Source organism: Rana temporaria, chromosome 3, assembly GCF_905171775.1.
Source record: "Rana temporaria chromosome 3, aRanTem1.1, whole genome shotgun sequence".
NCBI classification, from domain to species: domain Eukaryota; kingdom Metazoa; phylum Chordata; class Amphibia; order Anura; family Ranidae; genus Rana; species Rana temporaria.
The window spans coordinates 352307003-352319889 of NC_053491.1; the positions used below are offsets into that span (position 1 = coordinate 352307003).

The 12887-nt window shown below is 41.9% G+C and overlaps 1 protein-coding gene across 2 annotated transcripts in view; it reads left to right on the forward strand.

The window, feature by feature from the left end:
- CRACR2A (calcium release activated channel regulator 2A) overlaps window positions 1-12887 on the forward strand; it is a 200725-nt gene that overhangs the window by 173976 nt on the left and 13862 nt on the right. The window lies entirely within an intron of this gene.

Sequence of the window (12887 nt, forward strand, 5' to 3'; positions counted from 1 at the left end):
AAATGTATAAGTAGTTCTATACTGTTTATGTAATAATACAATTTTCTATTATTTATCAAATTAGATTTTTGATTGATTTTCTTGCACCTTAAACCTCCATTCTCCACTGTTTGGGCATACTACTTTTTTTTAGCAATTTTCAAGTCTTGCCAAAGATTCTCAATTGGATTTAGGTCTGGACTTTGACTGGGTCATTCTAACACATGCATATGCTTGATCTAAACCATTCCATTGTAGCTCTGGCTGTATGTTTAGGGTTGTTGTCCTGCTTGAAGGTGAACCTCTGCCCCAGTCTCAATTATTTTGCAGACTCTTATGGCACTTACACACGACCATTTTTCATGACAAGAAAAATTGCATTTTTTTAATTGGTCGTGAAAAACAATCAAATCACGACGAGAAAAACGTTGTTTTTTCCATTACATGAATAACGGTCGTGTGTACGTGGCATAACAGGTTTTCTTCTAAGATTGTCCTGTATTTGGCTCTATCCAACTCCCCTTCAACTCTTACCAGCTTCCCTGTCCATGTTGAAGAAAAGCATCCCACAACATGATGCTGCCACCACCATGTTTCACGGTGCGAATAGTGTGTTCAGGGCAGTATTTCCAACCTACCAGATTGAAATTTACTGACATGACAGCCAAAATTTGAGACAAATTTGAGACAAGTTTTTACTGCCATTTCCAAAAATTACGGTTTTAAGTGCAAATTTCAGTATTTAGACTACAAGCAAGTACAATATGCAATTAGCAATGTGATTTATGATAGACATTAGGGCAAACAACATATTTCTTACTTTATTTTTGATATAGTAACTAAGTAGTTCAGGGACAGGACTCAGGAGGGCAATAAATTCGAATGGATAGGCACACACACTGAGATTGCCTCTTACAGTAACACTGACATAATTGTGCAACAGCCCAGATGATGACACCTCACTGACAAAACACGTCCCCTCCTGAGTCACAATTAGTGATGTCGCAAACCTAAAATTTCGCGAACGGCAATTGCGAACTTGCGCATATGTTCGCGAATGCACGAACCGGGCGAACCGCCATAGACTTCAATGGGCAGGCAAATTTTAAAACCTACAGGAACTCTTTCTGGCCACAATAATGATGGAAAAGTTGTTTCAAGGGGACTAACACCTGGACTGTGGCATGCCGGAGGGGAATCCATGGCAAAACTCCCATGGAAAAGTACGTAGTTGTCGCAGAGTCCGTTTTGAATCCATAAAGGGCATAAATCACCTAACATTCATAAATTGTTTGGAATAACGTGCTTTAAAACATCAAACATCATAATGTTATATCGATCAGGTAGTGTAAGGCTTAGGGTTAGGGTTAGGTTTACATATAGGGTTAGGGTTAGGGTTAGGTTTACATATAGGGTTAGGGTAACAAATAGGGTTAGGGTTACAGATAGGGTTAGGGTAACAGGGTTAGGGTTAGGGTTAAAGACAGGGTTAGGGTTACAGATAGGGTTAGGGTTACAGTCTGTAACCCTAACCCTATCTGTAACCCTAACCCTACCCTAAACCTATCTGTAACCCTAACCCTGTCTGTAACCCTAACCCTATCTGTAACCCTAACCCTGTCTGTAATAGGGTTAGGGTTCACAGTGACAGACCAAACTCTGACAGATCAAACTCCCCATTTAACGCACCGCAAACACCTGCAAACAGTCCATTTACACAACCGCAAACTCCCCATTTACACAAGGTTGGATACCAAGCTAGCCATGTTATGTACTGTGCCACCAAGATAGATGAGTGGTGGGTGGCACTGGGCACAGTGTACGCTGTACCCTGACACACACTGCCAGCCAGGCAACTGACTACTATTCTATTGCAGTAAAATATATATATTTTTTAAATGTTATGTACTGTGCCACCAAGATAGATGAGTGGTGGGTGGCACTGGGCACAGTGTACGCTGTACCCTGACACACATTGCCAGCCAGGCAACTGACTACTATTCTATTGCAGTAAAACAATTTTTTTTTAAATGTTATTGTGACGGTATTAGAATGATATCCCCGTCAAAGTTTTCCCTTCTCCCCATAAAGAAAATCACCCCAATATTCCACGAGGAGGGATATTCCTGGAATCACCCAATAAGCCACACATGGGTCACGCTTACTGCTGGAACAAGACAGATTTTAATGGTATAACACAGAGCTTATATGTAAGTTACAAACTGTTATAATGACAAATCTCCGCCCCCTCACACAGTGGGGGCTCCCATACAGATGATTAGGCAGACACGACGGAGCCGACCCTGACGACATTTCTTTAGATAATGACATCAGTGACGTTAATTACTAGTTCAAACAGAATACATTATCTAGACAGCTTGGCCCCGTGGATAGAAGGGATAATTATCACAATGAAGCAATCAGAATAATTAACATGAGCCCCTTCTAATCACAGTAAACAGTAACCACAGGGCTTCTTCACACACACAATAGATCAATTAACCCTTTGAAATAGGGAGCTGGCTGAGGAAGGGTCATTAACATATCAATAGTCTGTTAGAGGAGTGAGTCACACCTGAAATCACCTTCTAACACAGCATTAACCAAGCAGGGAGAATTTAAACTGAAGCATCCTTCACAGTTATCTACTGTGCCACCAAGATAGATGAGTGGTGGGTGGCACTGGGCACAGTGTACGCTGTACCCTGACACACGCTGCCAGCCAGGCAACTGACTACTATTCTATTGCAGTAAAGTATTTTTTTTAAATGTTATCTACTGTGCCACCAAGATAGATGAGTGGTGGGTGGCACTGGGCACAGTGTACGCTGTACCCTGACACACGCTGCCAGCCAGGCAACTGACTACTATTCGATTGCAGTAAAACATTTTTTTTGTTAAATGTTATGTACTGTGCCACCAAGATAGATGAGTGGTGGGTGGCACTGGGCACAGTGTACGCTGTACCCTGACACATGCTGGCAGCCAGGCAACTGACTACTATTCTATTGCAGAAAAACAATATTTTTTTTAAATGTTATCTACTGTGCCACCAAGATAGATGAGTGGTGGGTGGCACTGGGCACAGTGTACGCTGTACCCTGACACACGCTGCCAGTCAGGCAAATGACTACTATTCTATTGCAGTAAAACAATTTTTTTTTAAATGTTATCTACTGTGCCACCAAGTTAGATGAGTGGTGGGTGGCACTGGGCACAGTGTACGCTGTGATCCTGACACACACGCTGCCTTCCTAGCAGGCAACTGCAATTAGATTACAGAGAAAAAAAAAGCTGACTGATATACTAGCCCTAAAAGGGGCTTTTGGGGGTTACTAGCCCTAAAAAGGGCTTTTTGGGGTGCTGTCCTTACAGCAGAGATCAGATGAGTCTTTCAGGACTGGAGTGAACACTGAAAACACTAGCCTAGCTATAGCTTTCCCTATCAATTCAGCAGCAGCAACACTATCCCTCCTCTCACTAAGAATGCAGGTTCAGAATGAATCTAAAATGGATGCTGCACGAGAGGTGGGAGGGTCAGGGAGGGAGGGTATGCTGCTGATTGGCTGGAATGTGTCTGCTGACTGGGAGGTAGAGGGTCAAAGTTTGCTCAATGTTAATTAATAGGAGGCGGATCGAACAGCGCATATGTTCTGGCGCATCGGCGAACGCGAACGTGCAAAAATCGCCGCAAATTATTCACCGGCGAACAGTTCTGTACATCTCTAGTCACAATGACAGTCTCTTTCCATGCCATGTGGTCCCTTCAGTTCACTCCAGTCCAAGCAGCACTGACAGTCCTGCTCCCGGCTTGCCTTGCTCCCTTCCCACAAAGGAGGCTCCAGAAATTCCTTTGCACCATGGCATAACACGAGACACTCAGGCACCACCTCCACCAGACTCATCTGTCCCCTACTAGTGCTAACCAAACAAAACACACTGTAACTGGCAATTGGATGGTCTCGGTAAGGCCATATTTTTTACTGGCAACCTTTCCTGTCACTGGCATTTACTGGCAGGAGAAATGTGCCCATTTTTTTACTGGCTGCCAGTAAAAATACTGACTGGTGGCAACACTGGTTTAGGGTGATGTGCAGTGTTGGTTTTCCACCACACATAAGCTTTTAGGCCAAAAAATTCAATTTTGATCTCATCTAACAAGAGGACCTTCTTCCACATGTTTGCTGTGTCTCCCACATGGCTCCTCACAAACTGCAAATGGGACTTCTTATGGCTTTCTTTCAGCAATGGCTTTCTTCTTGCCACTCTTCCATAAAGGCCAGACTTGTGGAGTGCATGACTAATAGTTGTCCTGTGGACAGATTCTCTCACCTGAGCTGTGAATCTCTGCAGCTCATCCAGAGTTACTATGGGCCTCTTGGCTGCTTCTGTGATGAGTGCTCTCCTTGCCCGGCCTGTCAGTTTAGGTGGACAGTCATGTCTTGGTAGGTTTGCAGTTGTGCCATACTCTTTCCATTTTTGGATGATGGATTGAACAGTGCTCCGTGAGATGTTCAAAGCTTGGGATATTATTTTTTAACCTAACCCTGCTTTATACATCACAACTTTATCCCTGACCTGTCTGGTGTGTTCCTTGGCCTCCACGATGCTGTTTGTTCACTAAGGTTCTCTAACAAACCTATGAGGGCTTCACAGAACAGCTGTATTTATAATGAGATTAAATTACATACAGGTGGACTCTATTTACTAATTAGGTGACTTCTGAAGGCAATTGGTTCAACTAGATTTTAGTTAAGGGTATCAGAGTAAAGGGGGCTGATTACAAATGCACATCATACTTTTCAGATATTTATTTGTAAAAAAAAAAATTTAAAAACATTTATAATTTTCCTTCAACTTCACAATTATGTGCCACGTTGTGTTGGTCTTTCACATTAAATGAATATTTTTTTAAGGCACTGTATATTTTAAGCTCAGCATTTTAGAGGCAGGAAAAAAAAAAACTTCTGGTTTGCGTTTTTGGTTGGAGCTTTCTGTCAGAAAAAACTCTACGCTCTCCTAAACGTGCCTAAAGATGTACACAAAAACACTCTACATGAGTGTTTTGTTTTGTTTTTTGCTAAGGGAACTGACATTTTTTGTAAGCCTAGTGTACATGGAGTCTAAAGCCTCATACACACGATCAGTCCATCCGATGAAAACGGTCTGAAGGACAGTTGTCTTAGGTTAAACGATGAAGCTGACTGATGGTCCGTCACGCGTACACACCATAGGTTAAATAACTGATCGTGTCAGAACGCGGTGACGTAAAACGAAGTTCAATGCTTCCAAGCATGCGTCGACTTGATTCTGAGCATGCGCAGGTTTTTAACCGATAGTTTTGCATACTAACGATTACTTTTGACCTATCGGTTAGCAATCCATCGGTTAAATTTTAAAGCAAGTTTTGCTTTTTTTTTAACCGAAGGTTAAATAACCTATGGGGCCCACACACGATCGGTTTTGACCGAAGAAAATGGTCTGTCAGACCGTTCTCATCGGTTTAACCGATCGTCATGTTATCCTGATAATTTCTGGTGATTTTATTTTCTGAGAGGAGGCATTATGGAGCAGGATGTCTATTTGCTGCTTCCTTCTGACACAGATGCTAATGAGACATTGCTGGTATGCAGAACCTTTATCCATACTTTTAAAATTCCCTCTTACCTTTTTTGCGGTGGCATCTACAACTAACATACTCACACACCCAGCAATTTCATTGGTATTTTGTACTGATCTGCTGTTCTGCTGCATACCAGTTTCTATGCCGCCAGATTCCTCTGCTATGTCATCGGGAGCTGGCTGTCTTTTCCAGGCTCTTGGATCTAGCACCGTAATGATGTGCCCCTAGGTCCGTACTCCTTCAGATGCTGCACGAAAGCCGATACCTCCAGGGAAATTTGACATATAACAGGAGGCATCAGAAGCTGGGCCTGTTTAATTTTTACCTAGGGACACATCGAGAACACTTTTGTGTACAAATAATTTATGGCAGCCAGCAACTTAATATAAAGTGGGCAAAATTATTTATTTTTTAATAAAAAAAAAAAAAAAACGTAAAAAGAAGAATAAGAGGTAATGAATTAATTTGAAAACACAGACTTGGCCTTTAATTGTACATATAAAGGATTTTCCTAAAGTGTTTTGGCAGTCGTTGACATGTCTTTCATGTATGTTCAGATCTTTGCATAAGTTTTTTATTTTGGAAACTGAAAGCCTGCAAGGTAAATACCCAAAGAATGTGTGGGTTTTTACCCAGATATTCCCATCGGCCAGTAAAAAAATTGCAGTCAACAATCTTCAGTTTCTTGTTGGGAGCAGGTGGTTCATCATGAATATTTCTCTTGATTTATCAGGAACATTAGAATTTCTTACATCCCATCAACATAATTTATCTAAAAACACAACGTGAAAGGATGTAATTGAAAATCCAGGGTGGTCAATAAACACAGTTTTATTATGATAGGAAGTTGGTGCCAGCAGGGCAGAGGAAATCACATTCTACTTGTTAAGTAACTTACATCCAAATGTTGACTGCAGGAGAAAAGGGTAATGTAAGTTCACATATACTTTTGCCAGAGTACCTGTTTTAGTGCAGCGTTGTTCATTGTTTCCTTCTTTTTTATGTCTTCTATCACTGTCTCTCTTTGTTTTATTTTATATTTATGTTTAAAACTGAACTAGTTGCATAGTCTAATAGGCTCTGCTGTACTGACATTTTTTACGCTGATGTTTTTGCCTTTTAACTTCATTTCTTCTAGGGCTCGATCACACTTGTGGCCTGGAGGGGTGGGTGGAGGATAAAAATAGGCAGTCAAGCCTTGGTTTTACTGCTCCCCATATCCTAACACAGAAGGTGTCGGATTGACACACGACGTGGCCACAGCAAAAATTATACCTCATTTCACATTCAACAGGCACCCCATTTCGCTAAATTGGTTATGGCATGATGATCCACAGCAGATCACTTTTGAAAAGGGACGGCAAGGACTGCCACTAGTGTAAACAATCCTGTACTCTTTCATCCACTACTTCATATTTCCATTCTGCTCTTGTACACTCTTCTACTTCCCCTCTTTGCCTCTCCATTTATTTATCTTCTCAGTCCTGTCCTGTCTTCTTTTAATCCTTCCCAGTCTCTTTCTTCTCTTTAATCTTGTTCTCTGCTCTCTACCATTCTCTCCTCTCACCGTTCATACTATTTTCTGGTCTTCCTTTAAATTTTCTCCTCTTGCTCTAGTCTCTCTACTTCTATCCCATCCCCTCCTCTTCCCTTACCTTCCAACCCCTCCTTATAGTCTTTCCTCTTCCTTTTTATCTTCTGTTCTTGGGCTTTCACTGTCCTCTTCCTTCTCCTCCTGTTACTCTCTCCTCTCTATACTTTTCCTGTCCAACTCCTCCTCTTGGTCTCTCCTCATCCCTTTCCTTCTTCTCTTCTTGGTCTTTGCTTCTCTTGTTCCATCTTCTCCTTTTGCTCTTTCCTCTCTACTTCTATACCTTCCCCTCCTCTTTCCTTCCCACACCTCCTCTTGGTCTCTCTTCTGCCCTTCCATCTTCTCTTCTTGGTCTTTCCTACTCTTCTTCCACCTTCTCCTCTTGCTGCTCTGCTCTACTTCTATCCCATCCTCTCCTCTCCCCTTCCCACTCCTCCTCTTGGTCTCTCCTCTTCCTTCCATCTTCTTCTCTTGTTCTTCCCTCTCTAGGTCTAACCGTTCCCCTCCTATTCCCTGCCAAATCCTCCTCTTGGTCTCTCCTCTTATCTTCCATCTTCTTTTCTTGTTTTTTTATTCTCTTCTTCCATCTGTTCCTATTGCTCTGTCCTCTAATTCTAACGATTCTCTTCTTGGTCTTTCCTACTCTTATTCTATCTCTTCCTCTTGTTCTCTCCTCACCACTTCTAATCCTTCCCCTCCTCTTCCCTTCAAACTCCTCCTCTGGGTCTGGTTTCTCCCCTTCCGTTGTCTCTTATTGGTCCTTCCTACTCTTCTTCTATCTATCCCACCCCCTCCTCTTCCCTTCCAACTCCTCCTTGGTCTCTCCTCTTCCCAGCCATCATCTTTTCCTCTCTTCTTCCATCTCTTCCTCTTGCTCTATCCTCTCTACTTCTAACCATTCCCTTGTATTCCCTTCCAACTCCTCCTCTTGGTCTCTCCTCTTACATTCCAACATCTTTTCTTGGTATTTTCTTCTCTTCTTACATCTCCTTCTCTTGTTCTTTCCTCTCTTCTTTTAACACTTCCTCTCCTCTTTCCTTCAAACCCCTCCTCTGGGTCTCTTTTCTCCCCTTCCATCTTCATCTATTGATCTTTCTTATTTACTCTTCTATCTTCTCCTCTTGCTTTCTCTTCTCTACTTCTAGCCCATCCCTTCCTATTCCCTTCCAACTCCTCCTCTTGGTCTCTCCTCTTCCATTCCAACTTCTCTTCTTGATCTTTCCTTCTATTTTTCAATCTCCTCCCCTTTCTCTCTCCTCCCAAGATCCAAAATCAGCAGATCTGGTGTGTACTAATTAAAGAAGAAGGCACTTCTAAGTGCAGGAATAAAACACTTTAATGGCAAGGAAGGGTTAAAACACTTAGAAGATAGACAGTGTGGCTCTTATTCCTGGATCAGAGATGCAGTGCTTCCCACCGCTGGTCGACTGGAATTTCCACCTGTAGCTGTCTTTACTCCCCAGGAGGCATCCCGCAGGATATTATGGATTCACTGATATGCCTGTTTTTCACTTCAATTTTGTAAGTGTTTTTAACCCTTTCTTGTCATTAAAGTGTTTTATTACTGCACTTAGAAGCGCCTTCGTCTCTGCTTTGTTTTTCCTATAGAGTGTGCTTCCCTCTTCTGTAGTACTGCTGTGGTGCATTAATCACACTTTAAGAGCCAGTTCTGTACTATTTTTAAAGTCTTCTTGTTATCCAGAACGCTTTATTCTCCACACTCCTTGAACTGAACTAGTGTGTATTAATTGACCAACACACATTTTTAAATATAGACTTGAATAATTGTTATTAATGCTCCCTCAATTTCAACAGCATATTTCTGTTAATGAGATCAGATATTACGCCCAAATTAGATGAAGCAAACAAACGTGTTCCATTGACATTGTCAATTAGTGTCAACAATATTATCTGAATAAAGCCCATCGAGTACAGTTTTATACATCTTTTGAGAAGCTTATATGCTTCCCCTTACATGCGCCATTATCCCTTCAGGTTTTCCTCTGTGGTTCTTCATACCTAAAGTCAGATAATTCCCCTGAGTTCGATCAATGTGAAAAACGCAGATCGCTGCACATAATTTTACAGGTTGCACTTAACAAAATCTAGCAAGAAGCCAGTCGTGCATACCTTATTTTCGTAATCGCGCTGAAATGCCATCACAAATTAGCTCAACGACCTTGCATTTTGTTGGCTAAATATCTTGAACAAGGAGAAAAGTTTAAAGAAGAATGTTACTGGCGTAAACCATCAGTAAACCTATATCAGTCTTTGTATTTACCACACTTTCATACCAGTGCAGTTCAATATGGTCAGGTAAAATATACGCATCAACATGCGTTATGTTGTGCGTTAATATGTATTGTGTGAACCAATTCATTTCAATGGGTTGCCAAATCATTACAATGGACCTAAAAAATAAAAACAGGACAATTTTTGCTGAGACATTGCACCACAACATTTGTTTTGGAGACAAAGGGGTGTTGTCTAGTCCAGCAGGGAAGATCTCAAGCAGGAGTGACAACATTGCTTGGGTTTTCAGTGAAGCTGAGGCAGCTGTAACAAAAAGTTGGGAGCTCACTCGATTTAGGGGAGGATTAATGTGAATTTTTCCATTCTTTTAAGGGAATTGTGAAATGGGCACAAACTACAAAGTTGTGCTGATTGTGTTTTTCTTTTTTTTTTTACCAAGACATATACTTTAAGAATCTAAGAATCATATAACGCAGAGTTTTAAAATTGTTAATTATTTATTAAAAGGTATTTATAAAGTGCCATCAATTTTTGCACGGTGCTTTATATACTGTATAGTGACATCAGTTCCTGCCCTCAAGGAGCTTGCCATATAAGGTCCCTATCTTATATTCTAGGACTAATTTGGACAGGAGCTAAATGATCTAACAGCATGTCTTTGGAGTGTAGGAGAAAACCCGCACAAGCACAGGAAGAACATGCAAACTCCATGCAGATCGTTTAAACCAGAGTTCCCCAGTGGTGCAAGGCAGAATTACTAGCCACTATGCAGATATGATCATCTAGCTAGAGCTAGAGCTAGAGTACTAGAGTACTAAATATGTGTTTTAAATTATTTGCCCTTTGGAAAGAGAATTGACCTATCATTGGCTGAGGTGTAAACATTATTGGCAGCTTCTATTTGCTGCTATGTTGTTTTTTATTTTTTAAACTCAATCATTGCTAATTATACTTCATTTAATTATGCAGCCATTGCTATTAGTGTTACTTCTGTTTTCTTTTAAAATTAGATTGAAATGAGCGGAGTTGATAAGGGATTAGGAAAATCAATTGGTAAATCAATGCCAGTAATAACAAATAAATACTGACAAATAGAAACAGTAGGAGTCATTCACAGCTTGTGTTCCATGTGTAAACTAATGCTTTTTAACGCATACTGTTAGACAGGTTAATTGGCTGTTATGCGAGCTGGTCGGTAAGTAGGCTTGGTTTTTCCCTGGGCATTCCCCAGGTTTTGTTGTTATCTGCTTTTAAAGGATAGCTGCATTTTTTTAAGTTGTATTAGCTTTCAATCTTTGTCTGCAGATTCAAAAAGGAACTGAATGTAGAAGTTAAAGGGAACATGTGAGGGCCTTGGATTATTTGTGCTAATATTTATTACAGTTGGAATTCGGGTCTGGTTTAGTTGAAGGTTTTTAATTTTAGGCAGCTCTCCAGACAGTAACTGCCATAGGATGGCACGTGGATTGGGTAGACATGTGTACAAAGAGTAAAGTGCCAGGCACGATGGATAAAGTCTAGAAGTTGTAATACAAGTCACATTTGGTTAAAGCCAACGTGTTTCAGTGGTTCAAAAGTACTCCTTTAGCAGGGCTGCAAAAAGACAACACAAATAATATAATACATTTATAATGTTCTCCCTGTGCTTATGTGGGTTTCCTCTGGGTACGCCGGTCTCCTACAACACTCAAATGACATGCTGGTAGGTTAGTTGGCTCCTGTCTAAATTGACCCTACTATGTGTATGTATGAATGTGAGTTAAGCTGGGTACACACTGGTCGAAAAACACCGGTTCCTGCTGAATCGGCTGACTTTTGATCAGTGTGTACAGCAGTCTGTCTGACAGAAGCCTGTCTAATGACCGTTTTTTTGTCGAAGGGACATCTAATCAATGCTTGCAGCCAATGGCCGCAAGTGTTGTTCAGTGTAGTCTGGCGAGGGGGAGTCCCCCTGTCAGAATACAATAGCACAGTGGGGTAGATCGTCACACCAACATCGTTTATCTTAGTATGGCGATCTGTCAAACTGTCTGTGCTACATAAATACCAGCAATAAATACATATATAATAATTAATGAGAAGGAGTTCAATAAGGCTTCATTTCCATGGACGTTTTTGGACGTTTTTACAGCCACTTTTCTGAGCTTTTTTTGCAGCTTAAAAATGGCTCTTCATGTTAGTCTATGGCAGGGATATGCAATTAGCGGACCTCCAGCTGTTGCAAAACTACAAATCCCATCATGCCTCTGCCTCTGGGTGTCATGCTTGTGGCTATCAGAGTCTTGCTATGCCTCATGGAACTTGTAGTTCTGCAACAGCTGGAGGTCCGCTAATTGCATATCCCTGGTCTATGGCCTCATGCCCACCATTACGTTTTTGAGCTGTAGATGGCTGAGCCGTTTTTAAGCTGCAAAAATAACCCAGGACCAGTGTGTTCTGAAGCTCCAGCCTTAGAGCTGTAAAAACGCCAGACGTTAAAAAACGTTAAAAAACGAGCAAAAACGCTAAAAAACGCTACCGCTGCGTTTTTGAGCTCCAGCTCAAAAAAAAAAACGTCCATGGAAATGAAGCCTTAGACCCGGTTCACACTGGGGCGACACGACAGGCGGCTCAGCCGCCTAATGTGTTGCGTCCCATTCACTGCAATGGAACCATTCTAATAGGAGCGACGCAAGTCGCTCCGACTTAGAAAAAAGGTTCTTGTAGTATTTCGGGGGCGGCTCGGGGCGATCTGCATTGACTTCTATACAGAAGTCGTTTTGCAAATCGCCTCTAAAGTCGTCCTCAGAACGACTTGCAGAGTCGCCCCCGAAGTCGTGCCGCCTATGTGTGAACCGACTCTAAGGGTCCTTTCACACGAGTGGACCGTTCGTCCGTTCATTACAAGTCCCTTAACGGACTTGTAATGAATCCCTATGGGATCGCATCCGTTAGCGGATGGAGCATCCGCTAGCGTCCGCGTCCATCGGGATCCGCTTTTGCGAACGGAAGAAACCATATTTTTCTTCCGTTCGGCGGAACGGATCGGATGCAGATGGACAGACGGTCCGTCTGCATCCGATCCCCCATAGGGGAGAGCGGAGGAGAGACAGGGCGGTCTCTGCACTGTTTGCGGGGGCCGACCTATCCGCCGACAGCTCAGCGGGGACACACGGAGCGGACACAGAAACGGTCTGCTCCGTGTGAAAGGACCCTAATAGTTACCCCTTTATTTTTCCTAGACAGAATAAATAAAAGTTTGACTAAAGAATGTATATCATTGCTTAACTTCCGTGTTTCAGCTGACAAGGAATATCTTTGTCAAGACCAAGGCTCCTTTAAAGCCAGATACCAAGTAATAATCCAAGGAAAGGTCCTGCACACAGCATAAATCTTCTGAAAAGTTTATTTGTAATTCATGAATTATTAATACACTTTTCAGATGATTTATGCCATGCGCAG